Source organism: Camelus dromedarius, chromosome 2, assembly GCF_036321535.1.
Source record: "Camelus dromedarius isolate mCamDro1 chromosome 2, mCamDro1.pat, whole genome shotgun sequence".
In the NCBI taxonomy this organism is placed as follows: Eukaryota; Metazoa; Chordata; class Mammalia; order Artiodactyla; family Camelidae; genus Camelus; species Camelus dromedarius.
In genome coordinates this window covers 85,983,824-86,007,345 of record NC_087437.1, presented here as the reverse complement: position 1 = coordinate 86,007,345, position 23,522 = coordinate 85,983,824, and positions in this window count along the sequence as shown.

Here is a 23,522-nt window from a genome sequence, read left to right as displayed (position 1 = left end):
ACCTTTAAAATGCAAAATAGTATTGTGAATTTTTAAATAAGGTATAACAAGCTGCATTTTGTGCTCTCGTTTAAACATGAAATCCTTCTCTCTTGTTGCTTCTCCTGGGACAATAGATCCAGAACACATCTGTCCTATGTATACTGCTTTTCTTTCTACTTAAATATGAAGGGAAATTTATACATACATGTTATGAATATTCTTTTTCTTCATTGGGTATATAGAAATTTAAATAATTAGTGCTTAAAGTGGAAACTATACAGAACATAGGAAGAGTAAATTGGTTTTTTTTTTTATTTCTTCATGGTTTTTATTTAATTGCTATGAGTATAGTTTCATAATAAAGCAAATGTCTGGCAGAATCAGGCAGCAGTTACAATCTCAGGCTTCGAATAAGGATTTCTATTGAAATTTTGGCCCTGCCTGCTATTAGTTGTGTGTCCTTCTACAAGTTGACCTAACGTCACTAAATCTGTTTCCTCATATACAAATTTAGAATAATATTTTTTAATTTTTCTGTTTTTTTAAAAAATATCTATTTCTTGAAGTATAGTCAGTTTACAGTGTTGTGTCCGTTGCTGGTGTATAGCATAATGGTTCAGTCATACATGAACACACATATATTCATTTTCATATTCTTTTTCACCATAAGGTACTATAAGATATTGAATATAGTTCCCTGTGGAATACAGTATAAACTTGTTGTTTATCTATTTTATATATATTAGTTAGTGTCTGTGAATCTCAAATTACCAATTTATCTCTTCCCACCCTCTTTCCCTCTGGTAACCATTAGTTTGTTTTCTATGTCTGTGAGTCTGTTTATGTTTTGTAAATTAGTTCATTTGTCTTTTTTTTTTTTTTTTAGATGCCACATATTAGTGATATCATATGGTATTTTTCTTTCTGTTTGTGGCTTCGCTTAGAATGACAATCTCCAGGTCCATCCATGTGGCTGCAAATGGCATAAATCTAAATACTCAAGATGAGTGATGTAATAAGTAGAATTTGTCATAGCATACCTTCTCATTACTGTTCATCCTAACTCTCCTCAGACAAAATGATGTATAGCAGACACCAGGACCAAAATGCTCATGGTCAAATCCCCTAATGCCTAGAAACGTTACTGCCTAAAACCTAGATGTAAGTGTGAATAACATGTTTTCCTCTATGGGTTGGATTGAGTAGGTGAAAACTGAGGTCTAAGATGCTAACTACATATGCCAAAACTACGTCTTCTTCAGTAACAAAGTGTCATTTGTTACCTGTGAAGAACTTATAATTAGGTTTAACAAAACCCAATAATTAATTAATTAAAAATTAAATAAGATCTTAAATATTTTAAATCACATTACAAAAATCTTTGAAAATTCTCTATTCTTTATACTGGCTGTCAGGCAGCCACCAGGTAATCAAGAGAACTAAGAAAGGCTATATGTACTTTTCCTGTTAAAATAACTTTTACTTCATTAAAAATAAGACTAGTACACTTGTTTTTAGCTGTTGTTATTTTCTTAATGCAGTGATATCCCCCAAATCTGTAAGTAGCTTACTGAATAAGAGTGTTTGCCTTCCAGTGACTTCACATTAATATACTGTGTGTATCTTTTGAAAATGAAGTCTATATCTAGGAATGAGTTATAAAAAATAATATTAACATTCTAGCAACAATTAAAAAAAAACATTGTTCATAGAGAATTATTATCAAATTAAATCTTCCCAGCCAGTGTTTTCAATCAATTTTACTTAACTAAAACTCCACCCCACCGACTGAGATCACATCAGTGATAATGGGAAGGAAGAACGGCCAACCACATCATCAGCATCAGCTCCAGGAAGGTCAAGATACCAACCTTGGATTAATACGAGGAGGCCTTCATAACTTAAGAGACTCGAGAAAACATGCAAGTTGCCTGATGGTCCTAACTCTGATGAAAATCATCCACTGAAGTGGGTATTATTGTAAATCTTTGTCTACATGACAGATTTACATCTCCTTACCTCCATAAAATTCACCGTTAATGGCACAACACCTATTAAGCTGAGATATTTCTAGGTGTAGTACGTCATGGTATTTTCCTGTATAGTTTACATTATTCTTGGCATTTCACTGCCTGTCTCATGAGATGGCTAAGAAGGAAAATATAGTAACTTGCACTCACTTCTCAAGGACAAAATGCCACATCTTACCAGAGGAAACATTCAGAAAGTGAAAAGCAAATATTGAGAATAATAAGGCTGAAATACGTGGTGAAGGGAAATCTGGAGACTTAAGGGGAAAACATTTTGTTTTGTGGAATACAATGCTAATACATTACCAAGTTCCCAGTTTTTAGGGTTTTTCAAAAAGGGACAAATACACATTTACAAAAGCTCATACTTAGAGCTGGGTACATACAAGGGAGAAAACGTGATCTTTGGCATAAACCTAGTCTTAGAGCTTAAGTTCCCATTTGTGTGTGTTTGTAGGGAAACCCTGGGGCCTCACAAACATTTGGGTAAAACCACTGTCACACTTTCTGACAATACAAGCTGAGCAGACTTTGTGGAACAGAGGCAATTAAAATGTCCAGGCTCTCCTTTGAGATATGTCAGCACATTGAGAACCTGGGATACTGAATAAGTTAACTCTTATTCACATACAGCCTGAGAAGGAAATAATTTCAACTCTTACCATACAGTCTTTCTATTTTCTCTCTTTAAAGAAACAATTAAACAGTTTAAAGCATGTATTAAACTTCTGATATATTGTTATAAAGTTTTGGGTCATAATGTAGGGTAGGAAATTCTACAAGCTACTGTCACTGCATCTTACACAGGCCAAACATAGATTTCAAAAACTAGATTGTAGCTTTCCACAGCTGAAAGCAATTTGTGGTATTTTCTCATTCAAAGCCCTGATTTTTGTATATAAGAGAACTGCAGAATGGCTAACCCAAGTTCATATTATTAACTCATGGTAGAACGAGAACTCAAGAAACAGGTGTTCTCTAGAGAATCTTCTCTGCAACCCAGACAAAGTATAACCATGTTTGCTTCTCGTGAAGCCGGCTTTGGGGAACATTCTACAGTAGAAAAGTCTTTGTGCTTTTCACCGTGGGAAAGGAAAAACAGAGAAGATGAAATTATTGACATTTTAAGCAAATTGTTAAAAGGAGAACTTACACTTCTTTTGAATGTCGCATATAGTGCTGCTGAATCCATTTCTTTCCTTGCAGCAACATCCCTTTTATTTTATATTAGTAATAAAGTGCACAGTAGAAAAACCTCACGTGCCACAATGTGATCATTATACAAAGCTTTGGATGTATGGTGTTTATTGTTGGAAATAACCATATAGATCTTGTGGGAGAGCCCTTTTGTAATGGCTAGTAATGGTTTCATGTAATAGGGGCTCAGAAAATATTTATTTGATTTCCTTCTTTTGTGGGTATTTTTTTGTTGAACTTATATCTAAGATAACCTAGTCTGAAACACGAATGACCTAAAAAAATTAATATACTGGAATGTTCAACATTCATCATGAGTTTATAGGTTTTTATATAAAAGGATTTTCTTGAGACTGTGCTGAATAGTTTTACCATCTCCACAAAGCTGGGTGGGAAAGTTCCCATAATCCTAAGTACTCTGTGCTTCCTTTTGACTTACAGGGAAAGTGCCAGAGTATATTCAGGTTAAAGTATTGTCCATGTGACAACTTTTCAGCTGCCAGTTAAGTCATATGGAACTCACTGTGCAGAGACCATTTGGCTCTGGTGGATAGAACATTACTCTTATCAACTAATAATAATTGTATTTCCCACCTCTCCCCAAATTCACATGTTGAAGCCCCAATTCCCAATGTGACTGTATTTGGAGATGGGGCCTTTCTGGAGGTAATTAAAGTTAATGAGGTCACAAAGGTGAAGCCCTAATTCAATAGGATTAGTGTCCTCATATGAAGAGACACCAGTGAGCTTTCTCTCTCTGTCTTCTTGTGAGGGCACAGTAAGGAGGTGGCCATCTGCAAACTAGGAAGCATCTTCACCAGAAACTGACTTCACCTAACTTTATCTCAGACAACCTCCAGAACTATGAGAAATGTATTTCTGAGTTTAAGCCACCCAGTTTATGATACCACATTATGTTAGTCAGAGCTGACTAATACAATTACTATTTAAAACAAAGACATGATTGGTCTACAAATAAGCACTTTTGGAAAATTACTATATGTTTAAAGCTTTCAAAAATTACATTGTTGTTTTTTTCTCTTCTTTCTTCTTCTGTATCTTACGGTTTTTTACTTATCCCATTCTTAGCTCATTAAGAGAGCAAGCTATCCTTGGGAAATTAAAAATATACACACGCACACACAAACTTATAAAAACAGGTGCATTGCAATCTACTAGCTCAGTTCTTTTGTAGATCAACTAAAAAAGAAGAGAGAAGTTTTAAATGGAGTTCAGTTATTTAAGTACCTGCTGTGTCATGTGACTTCTAGTCTCCTCACTCAGATTTGTTTTTAGTTTGCCCTTGACCAAGCATGTCATCCCTGAGGGCTTCATGAACAGCTTCTACCTCCATTAGAGCTGTTTGGAGTCAGAAATGCTGTTTTTCCAAGATGATAAATTATGTTTGCATAGCAAAAACTATAAGTTTAAGTCAGAAATATGTTGGAAAATGTCATTTCCTTTGCAACCCAAACAAATTAGGAGGAAGGAAAATATCACTTAGTAGAATTCAGAACTTATGAAATTTTGAAAGAGTTCCAGAAATTTGACAAAACGTAAAATATTACTTGGCATTTTTGCCCAGGGAAGAGTATTTTAGGAGTCCAAATTAAACTTGTTGACAGAGATATACTGAGAATGTGCTAACGAATTGCTGTTTTTGTTTCTTGCTATAAGTACTGTCTTATGAGCTGAGGATTTGTTCCACGTATAACCTGTTCAAGTTACTATGTGTACTTGAATATATTTACTACATATTTTTAAATCATGCTTATATGCCCATAGGACAGAACATTCCAAAATGCTTATAAAACTAAACATAGAAAACCAAAATGAACAGATTTCAAGGTTACCACTATGCTATATATCATCTACTAATTGAAGAGAAAGTGGCAGATCCCATGGAAGTTAAAATTCAAGAAGAATATTAAAAAGCTCTGACTGCTTTCATTTTGTAAATGGTATGTGCATTTTGATGCTGTGTATGGTTGCCTTGAGCCACTGTTACACTTAGCTATACATCTCCATTTTAGCCAGCTTGGACCACTGGGTTGCATTAGTATTTCAATTTTACATGAGGCATTGGAAAAGTCAAGTTGCAGCTCAGGCAAAATGGAATTTTAAAATACATGACAGGCTTTGTAGAGATGTTATGGAGGTAGAAATCATTACTGTTGAGAAAGAACAAGTCTAACTTTTGAAGCCAAAGTTCTAACTTTAAAACTTAAAAATAATGTATATGTCTAGTCAAACTGTAATAATTCTACCTAATAAAACTGAAAAAGGAAAAAAAAAAACCCTTAGAAAATGCTGGCATTTTGAATTCTAATGCTATAAAGTAATCTTTTTTTTTTAATTGAAGTAGAGTCAGTTTACAATGTTGTGTCAATTTCTAGTGTACAGCATGTTTCAGTCATCCATATACATATATTCCTTTTCATATTCTTTTTTATTATAGATTACTACAAGATATTGAATATAGTTGCCTCTGCTATACAGTAGAAACTTGTTTGTCTATCTGTAGAGTAATCTTAAACAATTTCTGAAGATTTCTCCTGTATATGTTTGCTAAGTAAAATAAAGACTGCATAACATTTAGTATAGTCTTTGCATAAATGTTATTTCTTTTTCTTCTCCTTATTAATGAAGGACTATCAGTGCAGGAGAGTAACATTTTGACCTGCTTTGACTACAGTATGGCTGTTGCTCAGCTGTCTGATTTGGAGCTTATAAAGAAGGGAGAATAGTGGAAACAATGGGCTAGTTCCAGCACCTCTGGTCTAGAAAAAAGAGCTTCTGATTTCAGAATCCTTTGGAAAATGTGATCATTAATTTTATGTGTCAACTTGACTGGGCTAAGGGATGCTCAGATAGCTGGTAAAACAGTATTTCTGGGTGTGACTGTGAAGGTGTTTCAGGAAAAGATTAGTATTTGATTCAGTGGACCCAGTAAAGAGATCTGTCTTCACCAATGTGGGTGGGCATCATCCAATTCTTTTAGGACCTGGATGGAAAAAAAGGTGAAGGAAGGGTGCATGGTCTCTCTTTTTGCTTGAGCTGGGATGTCTATCTTTTTCTGCACTTGGACATTGTAGTTTTTGGTTCTCCAGCCTTTGAACCCTGGACTTACACTAGTGGCCCTCTGGTTCTCAAGCCTTTGGCCTTGGCTAAATTACACCACCACTTTTCTGGTTCCAGATGGAAGATTGTGGGACTTCTCAGTGTCCATAATTGCACGAGCCAATTCCCATTATATATATATATAGTTAAATATATCTCTATCTATCTAATCTATCTGTCTGTCTGTCTGTCTATCTATCTATCTATCTATCTATCTATCTATCTATCTATCTATCTATCTAATCTCCTATTGGTTCTGTTTCTCTGGAGAATCCTGGCTAATACAGAGAACAAAGACATTGGAACTGAGACAATTTCTAGCATACAGTAGACAATAAATACTTATTGAATGAACAAACATACATACGTAAAGATAATAAGTGCCAACATATATGTAAGTGATGACTAAATAAGCCAGAAACGAAAGATGTGGAGAGTATTTGTCTGTTCAGTTTGAACCACAGACTGGGTAGTTCAAACAATGGAAATTTATTTTCCGGCCATTCTGGAGGCTAGAAGTCCAAGATCAAAGTGCTATTAGGGTCAGTTTCTAGTGAAGCCTCTCTTCTTGGTTTGCAGATAGTGGCCTTCTTGAAGGAGAGAGATGTCTGGTGTCTCTCTTCTTATAAAGACATGAGTCCTATTGGATCAAGGCTTTATTTTATGACCTCATTTAACTTTAAATCTCCTTAATGGCCTCTCTCCAAAAACAGTCACATTGGGGATTAAGGATTTAACATAAAAATTTGGTGGAGAGCACAATTCAGTTCATAATGTGGAAGAAAACTCAGTATAAGAAATGTGAACCATATACTTTAGGGAGCTGTTGTCTAGTAACCACTTTAATTATCTACACATCTTTTACCTTGAAGACTAACTTTAGAACTATGAAATCTGCCCTAATCTAGCAGAGTGGGAATATGAGGAATTTTAAATGGTTCAGTGTGTCTACAATATGTTCAAAGCTTTCAGATTTGAGTATGCCAATATAAATTCTCCTGAGAATGGCTTACAGATTTTGCTTTAGTTAAATTTCTTCACAATATCTCCCCAACAACAACAACAACAACAACAACAACAACAAACAAACCAGAAAACACACTTAACTAAAATCAGTGTCAACAGAACTCATCTTATAGCTTGAACTTCATTGAATGAAATTGATTCAAAGCAGAAAAACTGGATAGCAATGAATTTTATATTCCTAGCAGCTTATCTACATATTACATAATCTAATAAATACTCACTTTTATCTAACTGACCCAGTGAAATTATAAAGCATTACACAGTGTCTTTGTTACAGTGTTTATTAACTCTCACTGTAATCTCTTTTATTTAAAAAAACAAAACAAAAAACAAACCCTGGCTGCAGGGATTTAAGCTGTGTATTTTAACAGATTAATAGGGCCACTTAGTTCCATTATTATTTACAAAACATATATTATTGGTTTAAAATGAAAGAATAAAATAGATATAGTTTTACTAATCCACATTACATTAAACTCAAAAGCCATATTCGATAAAGATGCTCATCAGTGTTATACCAAGGATATTAAAATTAGTATTTAAGGATGAGTTACAAAGATGACATTACTTCAAGTAATTTTTGGATACGTTTTGAAGAAATGGCAAGGATGCATATCTGGTATTATTTTACAATTTCATTCTGGATGTTTTATTGAATTATTATTTTATCTATAAACGTTGTAGACTAATGGTTATTGTTCTTAGACTAGTTCAAGTTGTCAGATTATTTCTAATCTAATATTGCTTGGTTTACATACAGGATTGATATTTTTATAGCAGCATATGTATTTTGTCACACAATGTGTCATAAGAGCAGCAGGCACAGTTACGTATGGGATAAAAAGAAGTCTATCTTTCTTTAACATATATATTTAATTGATTCTGTTTCTCTTTTTGCTTTTTCCTGTTTCTTTTTCTCTTCCATTAACTCTGCTAGTCACAGTTTCTTATTTCCCATTTCTTATACAACTCTCCATCAAGATCTAAAGTGTTCATATTTTGCAGAATCCTTCTGAAATCATTCACTTATAAAAATATTCCCTTTTGTCTCTTTCTTTTGCACACACAGACAAAGGAATATGTAGGAATATCTAGGTTCTTTGAAGCCATTTCCAAGTGAATTTTAAAAAATTGCAGATTGACATTTGACACGCAATACATGTGAGATGGTTTTCTTCTGTTTCAATAGGGAGTTGATGTTAGCTGAACATGAAATCTCATAGTTTCCTGACATGCATGAATCCTTTCATTTGTAGTTAGTATAATCCTCCCCTCGATACCACCTATTGATTAACCACTGAGCTTTATGGTCTTCCTGCAAGGCTGTCTGAATTACAGTTTTTGAAACAGAAATACTAGGTGGAATACTGTGTGGAAATATAATTTTTTGAGACCAGAGAAGAGTTTCTACTGCTTCTTCTTTCACTGAAGTTTGGTAGTTTTTCAAGAGATTAAATTAAAACATATGAGCATGTTGTTTTAGAGGTCATGCTACATTAAATTAAATTAATTTAAAATTATTATTATTTTTTCTGTGCATAGGTCCCCCTAGGAAGTGGTAGTTGGTCAATGACATGATGTTTTTATTTCTTTGAACTTTTTCCTATGCTTTCAGTTACAGTAATAGAAGGTGACTGAATGCAGTTCAGAATTTCTAGAAGACTGGAATTTGTAGGGGATGTGGCATAGGCAGTATCCAGAATGTATGAATATAGTCTTGGCTTCTTTTAAAATGCTTTGCTAATTCTGCGTGACGATGATCAAAGCTAAGAAAAAAAGATTTGAAAAAAACAATCTTCAAAATTGTTCAGTTAGTGTTTTGTGAAAAGCCATACCCATGGGATGTTGTATTCATCACAATTCTTTGGACAATAATGGAAAGAAATCTAACTTAAGAAAAAAAAGATTGACTAGAAGGAAAATGATGTAATTCATCAAAGAAGGAAGGGCTGTTCTACAGATCTCAGACATTGGACCTGGAGATTCAATGTTGCCAGGCTTCTTTCTCTTAGAATTTTGTTTCTACCTTTCTGTGGATGTAGGCTCCAGTCTTTTAAATTCTTCTATATTAAAAGATTTCTCCAGATCAAAGATCAGACAGGAGAGGGGAATTTTCTCCAAAATATCCATTTAGAAAAATACTAAGGAGAGACTCCTGTTGGACTAAGAGAGCCATGGAACCATCCCTGGAATAATCTCTGGGCCAGGAGGATGAGGTACAGCTATGTGGGGGTGATGTGTTCCATTCTTTGGCTAAAATAACAGGCCACTGTACTTGGCAGTTCAGTTGGAAACACAAAAGTCTACTCAGTAAGGGGAGGGGAATGTTTATAGGTAGCAAAAATAACAACCATCCACAAGGGTCCACTCTGAATGCACAGCACCCATATCTTTTTTTCCACATATATAACTTTTAAAAGACTTCTGTGTTATATCCAATTATTTCATGTATAATTACAAACTTTCTTACCCTTTCCCTCATGAGTGACCATCAAAGCCACTTAATTCAGCTTTAAATCTAGATTCTCTGGGCAATGGATGTCATCTCAATCAAATCCAGAAATGACTTCTCATGAGCCAGCAACTTACGTATTGAATGATGCATTTCACTGCCTGATACAATATACAATGAAGAACCAAAAAAAATTCCATTCAGTGAAAGTGGGGTTTCTTAACATTGTCACTATTGACATTTGGGGTTGGATAATTCTTTCCTTTTGGGAGCTGGCTTGCACGTTCTATGATATTTAGGAGCATTCCTGGCCTCGACCCACTAGTTGTCAGTAACACCTCCCTCCCTCAACCCCCCGCCAGACCCAACATTGTGACAATCAAAAATGTCTCTAAACATTGCCAAATATCTTCTGAGGGGCAAAAACCACTAACAGTTAAGAAACATCAAAACTATAATGAGGTATCACCTCACACCAGTCAGAATGGCCATCATTCAAAAGTCCACAAACAGTAAATGCTGGAAAGGGTTTGGAGAAAAGGGAACCCTCCTACACTGCTAGTGGGAATGCAGTTTGGTGCAGCCATTATGGAAAACAGTATTTGAGATTCCTCAGACACTAAAAATAGACTTACCATATAATCCAGCAATCTCACTTCTGGATATATCCAGAGGGAATTCTAATTCGAAAAGATACATGCAGCCCAATGTTCATAGTAGGACTATATAAAATAGGCAAGACATGGAAGCCACCTAAATGTGCAACAACAGATGACTGGATAAAGGAGCTATAATATATTTATACAATGAAATACTACTAAGTCATTAAAAAAGAATAAAATAATGCCATTTGCATGAACATGGATGGACCTAGAGATCGTCATTCTAAGTGATGGAAGCCAGAAAGAGAAAGAAAAATACCATATGATATCACTCATATGTCGAATCTAAAAAAAAAAAAAAAAAAAGACACTATGAACTCATGTATGAAACAGAAACAGACTTGCAGACATAGTAAACAATCTTATGGTTACTGGGGAAAGGGGGTGGGAAGGGATAATTTTGGGAGTTTGAGAGTTACAAATGTTAGCCACTATATATAAAAATAGATTTAAAATTTTTCTTCTGTATAGCACAGGGAACTATGTTCAATATCTTGTAATAAACTTTAATGAAAACTATGAAAATGAATATATGTGTGTATATGCATGGCTGGGACATTGTGCTGCACACCAGAAATGGACACATTGTAACTGATGATACTTCAATAAAATAAATAAATAAAATTAATTTTTTTTTTAAATTAAAAAAAGAACCCTAGAACTAAGGGGAAAATGTGAAACAGCACAAGAGTCATTGAGGATCCAAACCACTGCAGTATACTCATTAGAGTAGTGGTAGTCACTGTCTATGGAGTCAAGTTCTTTGGGTTTAGATTTTGACTCTGTCACTTTCAAGTTTTCTAACTGGGACATTGGGCTTATCTGTAAGTCTGTCTTCTTTTCCTCTAAACCAACATAATGATAGGAACAATCTCATGACGTTGTTCAGAGGATTCAATAAACCTTTAACACATTGAGTGCCTGCACATAGTAAGTGAATTTCTCGCTAATGTTAGTTAGCTATTGTCATTATTATCTGGCTTGGCTGGAACATTAAAGTGAATTCATATTTTGACTCACTTTCCAGAAAGCAGGGTGAATTTCTTGATCAAATGTTTTGTTGTCCTGATTCTGCCCATGAGAAAAATTCCATTGTCTAAGATTTCTTATAGACATACCTTTTTAAGAGGCTTCACTACAGAATGGTTCACCTCTGGAGAACAATTCTATCATGACCATGTGGATTGCCTCCTCAGTTAAACAATTATGCAGCATTGTTTACTAGGCTTGGGATATTTTTTTCCCTAAGCATTTGCCTTCCTTCCTTCTTTCCTTCCGTTCTTTCTCCTTTTCTCATCTCTTCCCACCTCCCTCCCTGCTCCTTTCCCTCTCCTCTCTCGTCTTCCTCCTCCCTTCCCCACCTCTTATTCCTCTCTCTCTTAAACTCTACATATAGAGCCGATAATTTTCATATTATGGGAATCCTTTAACAGTAAATAAAATTAGAAATTGTGAAGTCAGAAACTTTGCATTTGAGTCTTTGCTTTGCAGTTTCTGTTTCTTATCAGCAGGTCTTACACCTTCTCAATCTCTTAGGTCTCAGCTCAGTGCTTTTGGCTTAAGCCACTGCCCAAATCAGGATAACAAGAGGCTGGAGTGGTAAGGCAGTGCCATAAACTGCATCTCCTTTGATGGTACTTTTCGGGAAAAGTTTATATCTTCACCAAGCAGGGATTTCAGAACAAGAGATGTTTGAGGATAGCCTGAATAGGACATTTTACTAGTTCTTTCTGGGTCCTGGTCTTAGCTGCTGCATTGGTTCTCCCTTCCTAAGCTTTGCAAACACAAATTTCTATGTAAGTCAGAGAATTCAACTGTTGCCAGTTTCTTACGGTGTATGAAATTACAGCTTAATGGCCATGGGCAGAAAATGTATCTCTTAAAAAACTGTTTATACTAGCAGTAGTCTTTTTGTTTCCAGATGGAGGAGCTTAGATTAAAGCTTGTCTCTCATATGTAGGACCTTCTTAAATCCTGGGAAAAAATGCCAGCATTCCTATGTTCCAGTATTTTTCTATCATTGAAGATTGAGTTTAGGCAGGCACATATTTCAGACAAATTATTTTAATTGCTTAATGAACTGCTTCACCGGCTTGGAGCAATTAGTTTTCCCTTCCTGGGATAGAAGTGTCTTCATTATCCTGAGTCCAACTTGAATGGCCACTTCTACATTTTCAGTCATTTAACTTTTCACTCTTTTCTTTTGGTATAATTATACTTACATATTAAAGTTATTTCTTTGCAAGTGACAAAAACCTAATTCAGATAAGCTTCAGCAAAAAGAGATGTAGATTTTTTTTTTTTTGAGATGATTGCTAGAGGGTAGAGACTTGATTCTTTTATTTAGCAAACTCTAATTGAGGAAACACTATGTGCTTTGAGACTATGAGATCAAGGTAGAGCAAAAACAGGCACTTGCTGAATTCCTAAAACTTTAAAGTCTCTTTCAACAAGATCATCCACTTCTCTATTGGTTATTCATTCATTCTCTCGGATTCCTTTATGTGGTAGTATATACAGTCCCTAGCATCTCCTGAGTTACAGCTTTTCAGGTTCCCTACTTGAAGAAAGGATACTTTTTCTCTGATAGTTCTATTTAAGAAAATCTTGGAGGGACCCACCCCAGGATCAGTCACACTGGGATGTGTGTGTGGTATGCTGTATGAGTCTCTTTGGATCCACGTCTCCATAGAGTAAAACTCCTGTCTTCTACTGGTGTTGAGAAGGAGCAATGGCCCATTTTTATCCCCTGCTGTCGCTCTGGAAGAGAGCTAGTACCTCTACTTCCTAACACTCGTAGGCTTGGCATTCTGCTCTCTCCAGTGATTTTCTAGCTCCCCAAATGTTGCTGCTATGGTGTCCCATTGTCTTTGTCCTTGGATGTTTATGCTTTTTATTTAATTTTTAAAAAACAGTTTTCTCTCATTTTATTGCAGTCTCAGAGAGAGTATGCATAAACTGTTGTGTTATCTATAAGCTTCATGTAGGTGTGCTTTATATGAAATCTCATTTGACCATTGGTCTTTAAAAATACCTACAACTGGTGCCATCCAATGTTTATGTACTTGCTTAGATGGAATGCCATTTGATTAGATTTTCACTTTATCATTGTTGTTCTTTAGATCAAAAGCTTTATATTTAATTTTCAGATAAATTGATTTAATGGCTTAATTCAGGTAAAAAACAATCATTTCCTTATAAGTTTTTAATTTCCTTAAGAATGTTGATAATTTTGTTGCCAAAACACAGCCTCCATACCCTGCTTACTAAATTGAGATTCTAGGACAAAGTTTTGGATAAAGTAGAAAAGACAGCTTTATTTCTTTGACAGGCAAAGGAAGTCACAATGGGCTAATTCTTCTAAGACTATGAGCCTCCTGGGGAGAGAAGACAGTGGGGTTTATAGTAAGAGTTCAAGGGGCAGAATTAGTTTCCATAGAGACTGTATTCAGGGTAACAAATTGTTGCAAAGTTGTTCTTGTTTTTGCTGATGCAGTGGTCCCCTTCTCTCTGCTGAGTGTGAAGTTCACCTTCTGTGCTTTGGGACTCTTAATGTTCTTGTACCTAGAACAAAGAATGCATAGAAAGGAGCTCTGTGGAAAGGAGCTCTAGAGAAAAACTTGTGCAGCTTAAAGTCAGGTTGATAAATACTTTTAGCCTTTTAAGCAAGGTGAGGCCTGGGACTTTTGACTGTAGTCTGAGGCCTGCAGCTTGAACAACAGGATACAAGGAAACCATAAGGTGTCACGAGGAGGGCACTGGGGTCAAGAGCAGTGCACTGAGCACGAACTGTGCACACAGCACCACAAGGGGGTTGGGCAGACCACCTAAATCTCCTTCCTCTCCAGCTCAACCCTGGTCAGCAAAAGCATGAGAAAAACTCTACAACCATTAATTACATGGTTCAGCACCATTACAGATATCAGGTGGTCACTGATGATGACAATAGGGTCCTGTTCAGTTACAATGTCATGTCATCCTCTCTTGATAATGGTATGACTGTCTTGACTACTGATTTATAATGGTATTAATCAGGTCTTTCTCTACTTTATTTGGTGCCTTTAACTTTGAAAGAAGGGAATCTTTTCACTAAAAGAACTATATTGTTTCCACAATAAAATATTACATCTTTAATATTAAAGAATGTCTCAGAACTTGATAATGCTAACAAAGGGAAGTGAGAGGAGAGGAAAGATATTTGTAATTCATGTTGCTATGCAGCAACTAAACTTCTGATCCATGAGATTTTACTTTTGCAAACACTGATATGTACTGATAAAAGTCACCCTGTGGCTTCTGACTATGATACATCTAAGGATGTATACTAGCAAATGCATACTAATGAATAATAAAATAATAGATATCTTTTAAAAATATCTAATGCCTAATACTGCTTACTTAGCATTTAAACTTAGCATTTAATTATGCCTGTATCTCAGTGTTTGCAAATTGGAATTACCTATGGGGCTCTTAAAAAATATTGAGGCTCTGGCCCCAACCCAGACCAATTAAATCTGAATTTCTGAGGATGGCATCTAGACAGCAGTACTTTGTTGAGCTCTACAGGTGATTATTTTATGCAGGCAGAGTTGAAAATTACTGACGTCTCTTTATGTCCTGTGGGAACATGAAAATGAATATAAGTTTTTGCCTGATTGATGGTGTATCTGGCTTTGACTTCCTGCTGTATCCTGACCTCAGATCTATGCAATCCCTGGGTTCTGAATATTCATCATTGTTTCGTTTAGAGCCCTAATGACAGGATGTTCTACCATTTAAGCATATGGAGTCCTAATATATAAAAGGGATTTAAGAGAATTTAGCTCTACTACAGTATTTGAAACATAAAATCTATTTTGGACTTTCTCTGTAACCTGGCCATAAAGCCTTTAGTTATTCAAAGTGGAATTGTTTTAGTTTATATTTAATTATTTGAATACGTTTTATTAATGTATAACCATTCTTTTATGTCACAGTATTTTCAGTACTATGTATCAAATCTTGTAATTTTTTTCCTCTCCAATATTGGCTTAGTCTCTCTGGATAAGAAGCAAGTTTTTTCTTATCTAGCATATGCCACAGGTTACTTGAGAGTGTCAGGGTATTAAAAGTGCTATTATGGGTACCATAGAGTCATGTACAGTTGAAGGTTTTAGAATCTGGATTACTTTTGGGGAGTATTGAGAATAATGAAATGTTAAAAAAGAAAGTTCCCTGAAACAGGGACTTTCTTGCTAAAAGCTGTTTTTTGTGAAATGTTGGTTTTGGTTATGGAAGAAACAGAAGTCATTTATTAAATATTCAATTATTTATTAAAAATATTTATTTGTGCCTACTATGTGGTAGGCAATGTCTTAGGCTTTTTAAATGGGGCGCCAGATTGAACAAGATGATACAAAAACAATATGGAAATATGTATACATTAATTTGTATGTCAGAAATATTTGAATTATGCTTAAGAAGAGAATTGGCTCTATCTAATGCTATTTCCTCCTAGGATTCTTCAAGCCAGAATGGTTTCTGTCTTTTCTATGTTATCTAGGTCCCTAAAAAGTTTACAAAAATAATAAGTAGAGAAAGGATGGCCGTGGCTATTCCTAAGTGCTTGTTTCCTGAGAGTTATTCCTCCTCTTAATTCTTTTTTTTTAAATCTTTTTTTCCAGAATTATTTATTTACTTTTATTGAAGTATAGTCAGTTTACAATGTTGTGTCAATTTCTGGTATATAGCATAATGTTTCAGTCATACATATATACACATTCCTTTTCATAATCTTTTTCATTTTTATTATAGGTTACTGTAAGTTATTGAATATAGTTCTCTGTCCAATATAGCATAAATTTGTTGTTCATCTGTTTTATATATAGTAGTTAGTATCTGCAAATCTTGAGCTCCCATCTTAGCCCTTCCCATCCTCTCTCCCCTCAGTAACCAGAAGTTTGTTTTCTATGTCTGTGAGTCTGTTTCTGTTTTGTAAATAAGTTCATTTGTGTCTTTTTTTTTGGATTCCACACATAAGTGATATCATATGGTATTTTTCTTTCTCTTTCTGGCTTACTTCACTTAGAATGATGACCTCCAGGTCCATCCATGTTGCTGCAAATGGCATTATTTTGTTCTTTTTAATGAATAAGTAGTATATATATGTATGATTACTACTATACTATATATATATACACCACAACTTTTTTATCCAGTTATCTTTCAAGGGACATTTAGATTTTTCCATATCCTAGCTATTGTAAATAGTGCTGCTATGTACACTTGGGTGCAGGTGTCTTCTCGAATTATCCTCTTAATTATTGGTTTGAATTCTCTACTTACCATCACTTGTTAATTGCTCCTAAAACTTAAACTTTGCCTTGTTTATCCTGGTTGGGTTTATGTTTTCCTCATCACTTATTTATCACATTTCTTGGATAATTCAGGCCATTTTTTTTTTACAAGATCATAAATCCAAGACCAGAAGTGATACTTTCCTATGTTAGAATCAACTTTGGAATTACTGCAAAATAATTTTATCTCCATTTGCCCCATGATTCTTATGACCCTTAAGCTGTTTCCCTAACTTGCACAGATCTTAAAGATATTTCAAAATTTAACTTTGGAAACAGCTTGCTTATTATTTTTCACAAGTAATCATAATACATTGAAAAACCAATAATAGGTGGGAAGTTAGTTGTTATATAATATTTTTAAGCTGTAGATTAATAGTAAAATTATTTTTAAGATGGTGGTTTTCAGTCAGGAGCAATTCTGTCCCCCAGGGGCTGACAGTCTGTGGAGATATTGTTTTGATTGTCAAAATTAGGAGGAGCTACTGGCATCTAGTGAGTAGAGGCCAGGGATGCTGCCACACATCCTACCATGCACAGGACAGCCTCAATGACAAAAATTATTCCAGCTCAAAATACCAGCTGTGCTGTGGTTGAACTTCAGATAATTCCTAGAAAAAGCTATATTGTTGAATCTTTAATGTATGCTTAAAAGCCATGGTACTATAATTTTTATCTAGGGAAAAGATAATTTAAAAGCATTTATGCTTTGGGTCTTATTTCTTTTACACATTAATGTATTCCTTGTAAAGCTCGAAATTCAGTAAATTCAGTGTTTTCCCTTCCAAAACGTTCAGCTACTTACAACCGTGAGTGCTTCCCTTAAGTGCAAGTGAAGCTGTCTTCTCAAGGTTATGCCAGATTTAGTTATTAAGAAAATGAATACACTGCAGACTAAGTATGTTCCCATTTCAAAGTAAATTACACATTTAAAGGATACTGCATCAATTTTCTAAATATGTTTCTCCTGTACAAATCAAAATTCTGTTTCTGTGTTCACCATGTAGTTTCACCCTAATACCTAGGCTTGATTTCTAGATTTGCAAGGGAATGCAAATGAATGTGAACACTCATGCTCCCTGGTAAGTGTATGAGGTGCCGATATATATATCTCTGTATATTTGTGTAGAGTTTATGCATGTATCACTTCTAACCTTTACTGGAACCTAACCTGGTGCCTTTCAACAAATGACATGATATTGTGAGAAATACTTAGCTCACATCTATACTATTATAAGGAAAATATTTTATTGTTGAATGTGTCCACATGTATGTTATGACATTGTGACATATAGCCTTAATTTCTTAATTAATTTTCTTAATGAATAAAGGAGGGTGAAACTATCCTTTAGAAGCCTTCTCTGGCTCCTCCAGTCTGGAGTACACCCATAGTCCTTGAGGTATTCTGCTATTAATCCACTCCCCAGGTTGTTTCAAAATGTCTGTTTCCGTGTTGTCTCTCACAAGTGCCTGCCAGTTTTTCTTTCTACCCTGGGTCTGTGACATTGCCTGACATAAAGAAAAAACCTTGTTGTTTGTTGACTTAAAATGCAATATGATAGTTTCTAAAACCAGACGTAAGCTCAATGTTAATGACAAGCCTTGTTTCTTTTTATTTGTTGTTGATTTAAGTCTGTGTTGTTTCAGAGCAACGTAAGTATGTGATCATAAGAGTTAGAGATGTACGCCTTCTGTGTTCCTAAAGGAATCCCACTTTTGTTCAGATAGTCGTCCAGCCCCTACAGCCCACATGACTCAAGTGAACTGGCCACATCTGCAGCTGCAGGGCCATGTGATGGTTAGTCTAGTAGGCTAATCTCAGGAAATTCACCCTTCTTTCCAGAGAATGATTTTGGGAATCCATAATTAAACTCCAAACACTTGGGACTTTAGGTGGGCTGCTTCTTAATTCAGGGGAGTCAGCCTGTTCAGATAGGAAGAAAAGATACCTGCCCGTCACTGGGAGACAATGTTTTTCCTGTCTTCCTCACTACACATGAAAAAAGAAGTATGCTGCCACAGCTGATGCAGGCAGTCATCTTGCTACCATGGAGAAGGGCTTTCTAATAATAGAGTTGACACGTACACGAGGGAAGAGCAAAGAAACAGCTGGAGCTGAGAACATACCACACCTGCAAACTGTCCCACTTTGATTTACATTATGTGAGAGATTGTCTTTCTGTATTTTTTAAAGACTGTTGGAGCAGTGCTTTCTATTACTTACAGCCTAAGTAATAGAATGTTAGAAAGAACCAATCTCCTTCTTTTTTAGAAAAAAAAAAATCATTCATATCTGTTGACGTTTTTTCCTTGTAATTTAGGCTATAATCACTCATAATACATTCAGCTATTCTTTCTACTTACTCATGCTGCACCTCAAAATTCCTATTCATATCTTTTCTCTTACCTTAAAGCCTGCTGACAGTTGTCTTTGGCTCTCAGCATTTCCCAAGTGACTCATCAAGACTTCTCAAGAACAAATGAGTACCCTCTCTGAGAGAAATTCCAGTGCCAGTTATTAAGATGTAAGGATTTTCACATTTCTCAGTCTTCCCATTCATCACCCAGGATGCAGGAGATTACAGAATTGTGGAGGCAGTAAAACACAGTGGTTAGGAGCTCAGATCTGGAGTTAGTCTGTTTTCAAAAGTTGACCTCACTACTTAGTGACCTTGGGCAAATTATGTAACCTAAGCTAAACCTCAATTTCCTCATGTGGAAGAGGGGTAGGCAAACAATGGCCCACTGGAAATCCAGCCTGCTGCCCCCTCACTTTTTTGGTAAATAAAGTTTTATTGGAATACAGGTACACTTATTTGATTGTGTATTGTCTCTGCAGCTTTTGCATCACAATAGCAGCTGAATAGCTGTGACAGACTGCAAGGCTGGCAAAGTTTAAAGTATTTACTGTTTGTCCCTTTACCAAAAATGTTGGCTAACTCCTGGTCTACAAAATTATAGTATTAATAAAAAACGTCTAGCTCATAGGATTTTTGTGAGGCTTATCCACATAGAGCAGGGCAGCTGGCATATATAAACCTTCAACAGATATTAACTGTCATTATTGTTGTTAATAACATTAATGTTCAAGAACAGGTCAGTGCCTGCAGATCAAAGTTATTTGAACAAAAAACCTCAGCACGTTTTGCATTTGAGGGGAATGACTGCCATGAGGACACATGTTGTAGTTTCACTGAACAATATTTATTAGCAGGGTGAAGAAAACAATATTTCTAGAGTCAGTCCCCCAGATGAGGAATAAATATAATTAGAAGGCTGCATAAATATGTTTATACCACCCCAGTGAGACTAAGATAGTTTAAATCTTATTTTTCATCCAGAGGAAATAAATGTTATTTTAAAAATCATGACTCATTGCTATTGTTAATTCAATAATAACAATTGTGTATGGTGCTGCTTTAGAGGAGAGTATATCATAGTGTTTGGCCAGACAGTGCAACAATTAATAGAATCCCCGTTTCCCCTAAGAGGTTTATTTGTCATGTCAAAGTTACTCTGGTCTGGTGCAACACAGATGGTGTTGTGACAGCACAAAATGATGAGTGCCACATTGTTCCTTCTAATGATCTTCTTCTGCTCAATTCATCTTGTTTTGCAGCCTTGGATCTCTGCTACATGATTGTTTTGAAAATTGGGGGAATCAAGTAGGGGAAGTCAAAGAAGATGCTAAATACTTTTGTTACTTTTCTGATTGGTATGTGGGTTCAGAAAGTACTGAAACATAATATAGATATGAAAAGAAACCCGCCAGCTTTGTCCCATAAAAAAAATACCCTAACATTTACTTTTGTCAAAAACAGTAGAAGGTATCATAGTTTTATACAAAATAAATTCTGCTAAAATAATTTAATCCTCTCTTTGACATAGTGCTGGGTATGGTAGATAAAGAAAAGCTTTACTCATATCAAAAAAAGGATACATGGTTGAATCGTGATTTTCTTAATTCACTGTTGAAAGGACAGAAAACTTAATTAGACAGTCAGTGAAAGGATTAATGAAAATAGTGTAGGTGGCAATAAGGAAAACAAGTTCAAATAATGAAGACTATTAAATTAAAAAATTGACTAATTTACCATTAACATATATTTTGATTAAAGTTGATGGTGTTGACAGAGTAGGAATAAAACAAAGTTATATTCAATGTACCCTTCTCTTTCACTGTGTGGCTTTGTATTTTTTTTTTTTTTTTGCCCTTCTGTAATTTCTGCTTGTTTAGATACTGAAATAAATGCCAAATGGAAGTTTCCTTCATCCTGTAAATCTACTCTGAATAATGGGAATAATGGTAAAAAGTTACGGACAGATCTTCTCAACTAAAACTCTTAAGGCCATTCAGCATATATGTAAATAATGAATAATAATAAATTATGTGAATGACAATCAATTATATAAATAATGAGTTTTAGATTATGTTTCAGCATTTTAAAAATATTTTAAATTGATAATTATATCAACTTTATATTCATGAGAAAGATGATGACCTTTTACCAAGATATACCTATTAATTTTGATAATGGTTAGGTTGAGCCATAGATTAGATTCCTCATCCAATTTTTACTCTGTATTTTTAACTGAAATAGAAAATCTTATCTCACAGTAAGTTCATTATGAGGCTCTAAGTGTTAGATTCAGGGATATTTAAATTAAATTTCCTTCTCAGTCAAGGAAGCTTTTCCATTCAGAAGTCAGATCCATTAATTCCTGATGCGTTTTTTATTTACTTTCAACTGTGGAACATCTGTTCTGTTGTTGTATTTGGATATTGTTTGTAAATATGCTCAAAACATTAAAAAAATCTTTCTCTTTCCAATCAATGAGGAAAAAAAGCAAATGCTAAGAAAGAGTGAAACTCTTTCTCATAGAAATCTCCTGTTTCAATCTCATAGAAATTTTCCTGTTTTGTTTTTGTCTTCAGCAATAAAAATTGTGGTATTTTGATGCTAAATTGGTGGCTTTCAGCTCTTTAAGATATTGAGCACATCACTGAGATGTGGCACTAAAGCAAGCCATGTGTAATCATTTAAGTGGTTTTCCCAGGCATTATTGTTGTCATGAAATGTTTTTCATCTTATACCCTATTTTGAATTGTTTAATAAATTTTTCTTGTCTACCAGTATACCTCGATGTGGACAGTTGGTTATGTATTTACTGCCAATTTCTTCATGCAATATGCTGAAAGACATATATTCTCAGTAGGTGAAATGTGATCATAATGAAAGTTTTCACAATTTTTTTCCAATGTGCTGAATTAGTATTCAGGTGTAACTTAAAAAAAAATTGTTGAGTAGTGCTTTTCCTCTTTAGACACAAAAATGCTGCTCTGTTAAGATTAATCCAAGCATATATTTTCTAGTTTACACTACAAAATAAAAATATTATACCCTGAGGCACATTTTTCAGTAATAAACCATACAAAAAGACATCAGGCACCTCTCCCTTATACTGCATGTAGCAAAAGCTTATTCACATGCTTTGCATGTGCATGGTTTTGCCTACTGCAAAATGAAATATAGTAATCACTTTTCTACATTATATGCCATGGATATGTGTGTACAACTTTTAGGTTGTACCTTAAAAGGTAAACACTCTCTTCTCTTTGGGCAAAGGGGAGTATTAGAATGGACTGCTGGGACTTAGAGATGGAATGGTGTGATAAGAAAGGTAGTGGCCTCCTTCTAAGCCCTGGATTCTGTGTAACTGAGAAATAAACTTTGATCTTGTTAATCAATTTTATTTATGTCTCTTACAGTAGCTTAGCTGTGCTCTAGTTAATACAAACAACAAATCTCCTGACTGAAATCAATTTACATCAATAGCAATGAATCTAACTGTATCTACATTCATCATCATTAGAGAAAACTTAATATCTTTTAGTCTCAGCTTTTTCATCTGTAAAATATGGATGCTAACACCTCCTTCCCATGGTTGTTTTGAGGATTAAATGATATAAAATACATAAAATGCTTTAGCATAGTTTGTAGTGCTGTGAGTAAGTATTCAATAAATTTTAACTGTTACCGTTGAATTTGCTATTTAGGTACTTCGGATCGTGACTAAATTAATCATTAATTTATATTCTTGTGACTAGAGATTGTATTTAATGAAGTAAATTTCTGATAACTGCCTTGTTGCTTTAGCGCATTTAATGCTGGGATGTACGTTGACCTGGTTCCTAGCCGGTCCAGTAGAGATGTCTCCAAGTAGCTATTTCACTCCCCAGCCAGAGAGCGTGAGTCCCTTAGCTCTTTCAGTTTACTTCTGGTCTCTCCATGTTTTATGTATTAAATAAAGTAATTGTTGTAAATTGATTGGCATACAGTTAGTACTCAATAAACTATTATTATTATCTTTTTGCAGTTAGTATTTATCCTTCACTTTAGTCATAAAAAAAGATTCAAAGGTGTTAGGTGACTAATTCAAAGTTTCTTCCTTCTGTGATGTATTTTTTTTACCCTTGGTGAAAGGAGAGAAAATGGAACTATTTTAAGCAATAGGGATTTGTTGAAAGGACTTTATGGCTAACAGAGCCAGTGGCCTAGCTGAGCACTCAAGTCTGGGGAAGGTTAGAAAACAGACATTCTGGGGATTTGATGGCTAGCAACAAAGACCCTAATGCCATCATACTTTCTATCTCCCTCTCTTTCAGGAAAAGTACATATCCTAGAGTTGTCAAAGATCCAGTTTCTCGGTATTAGAA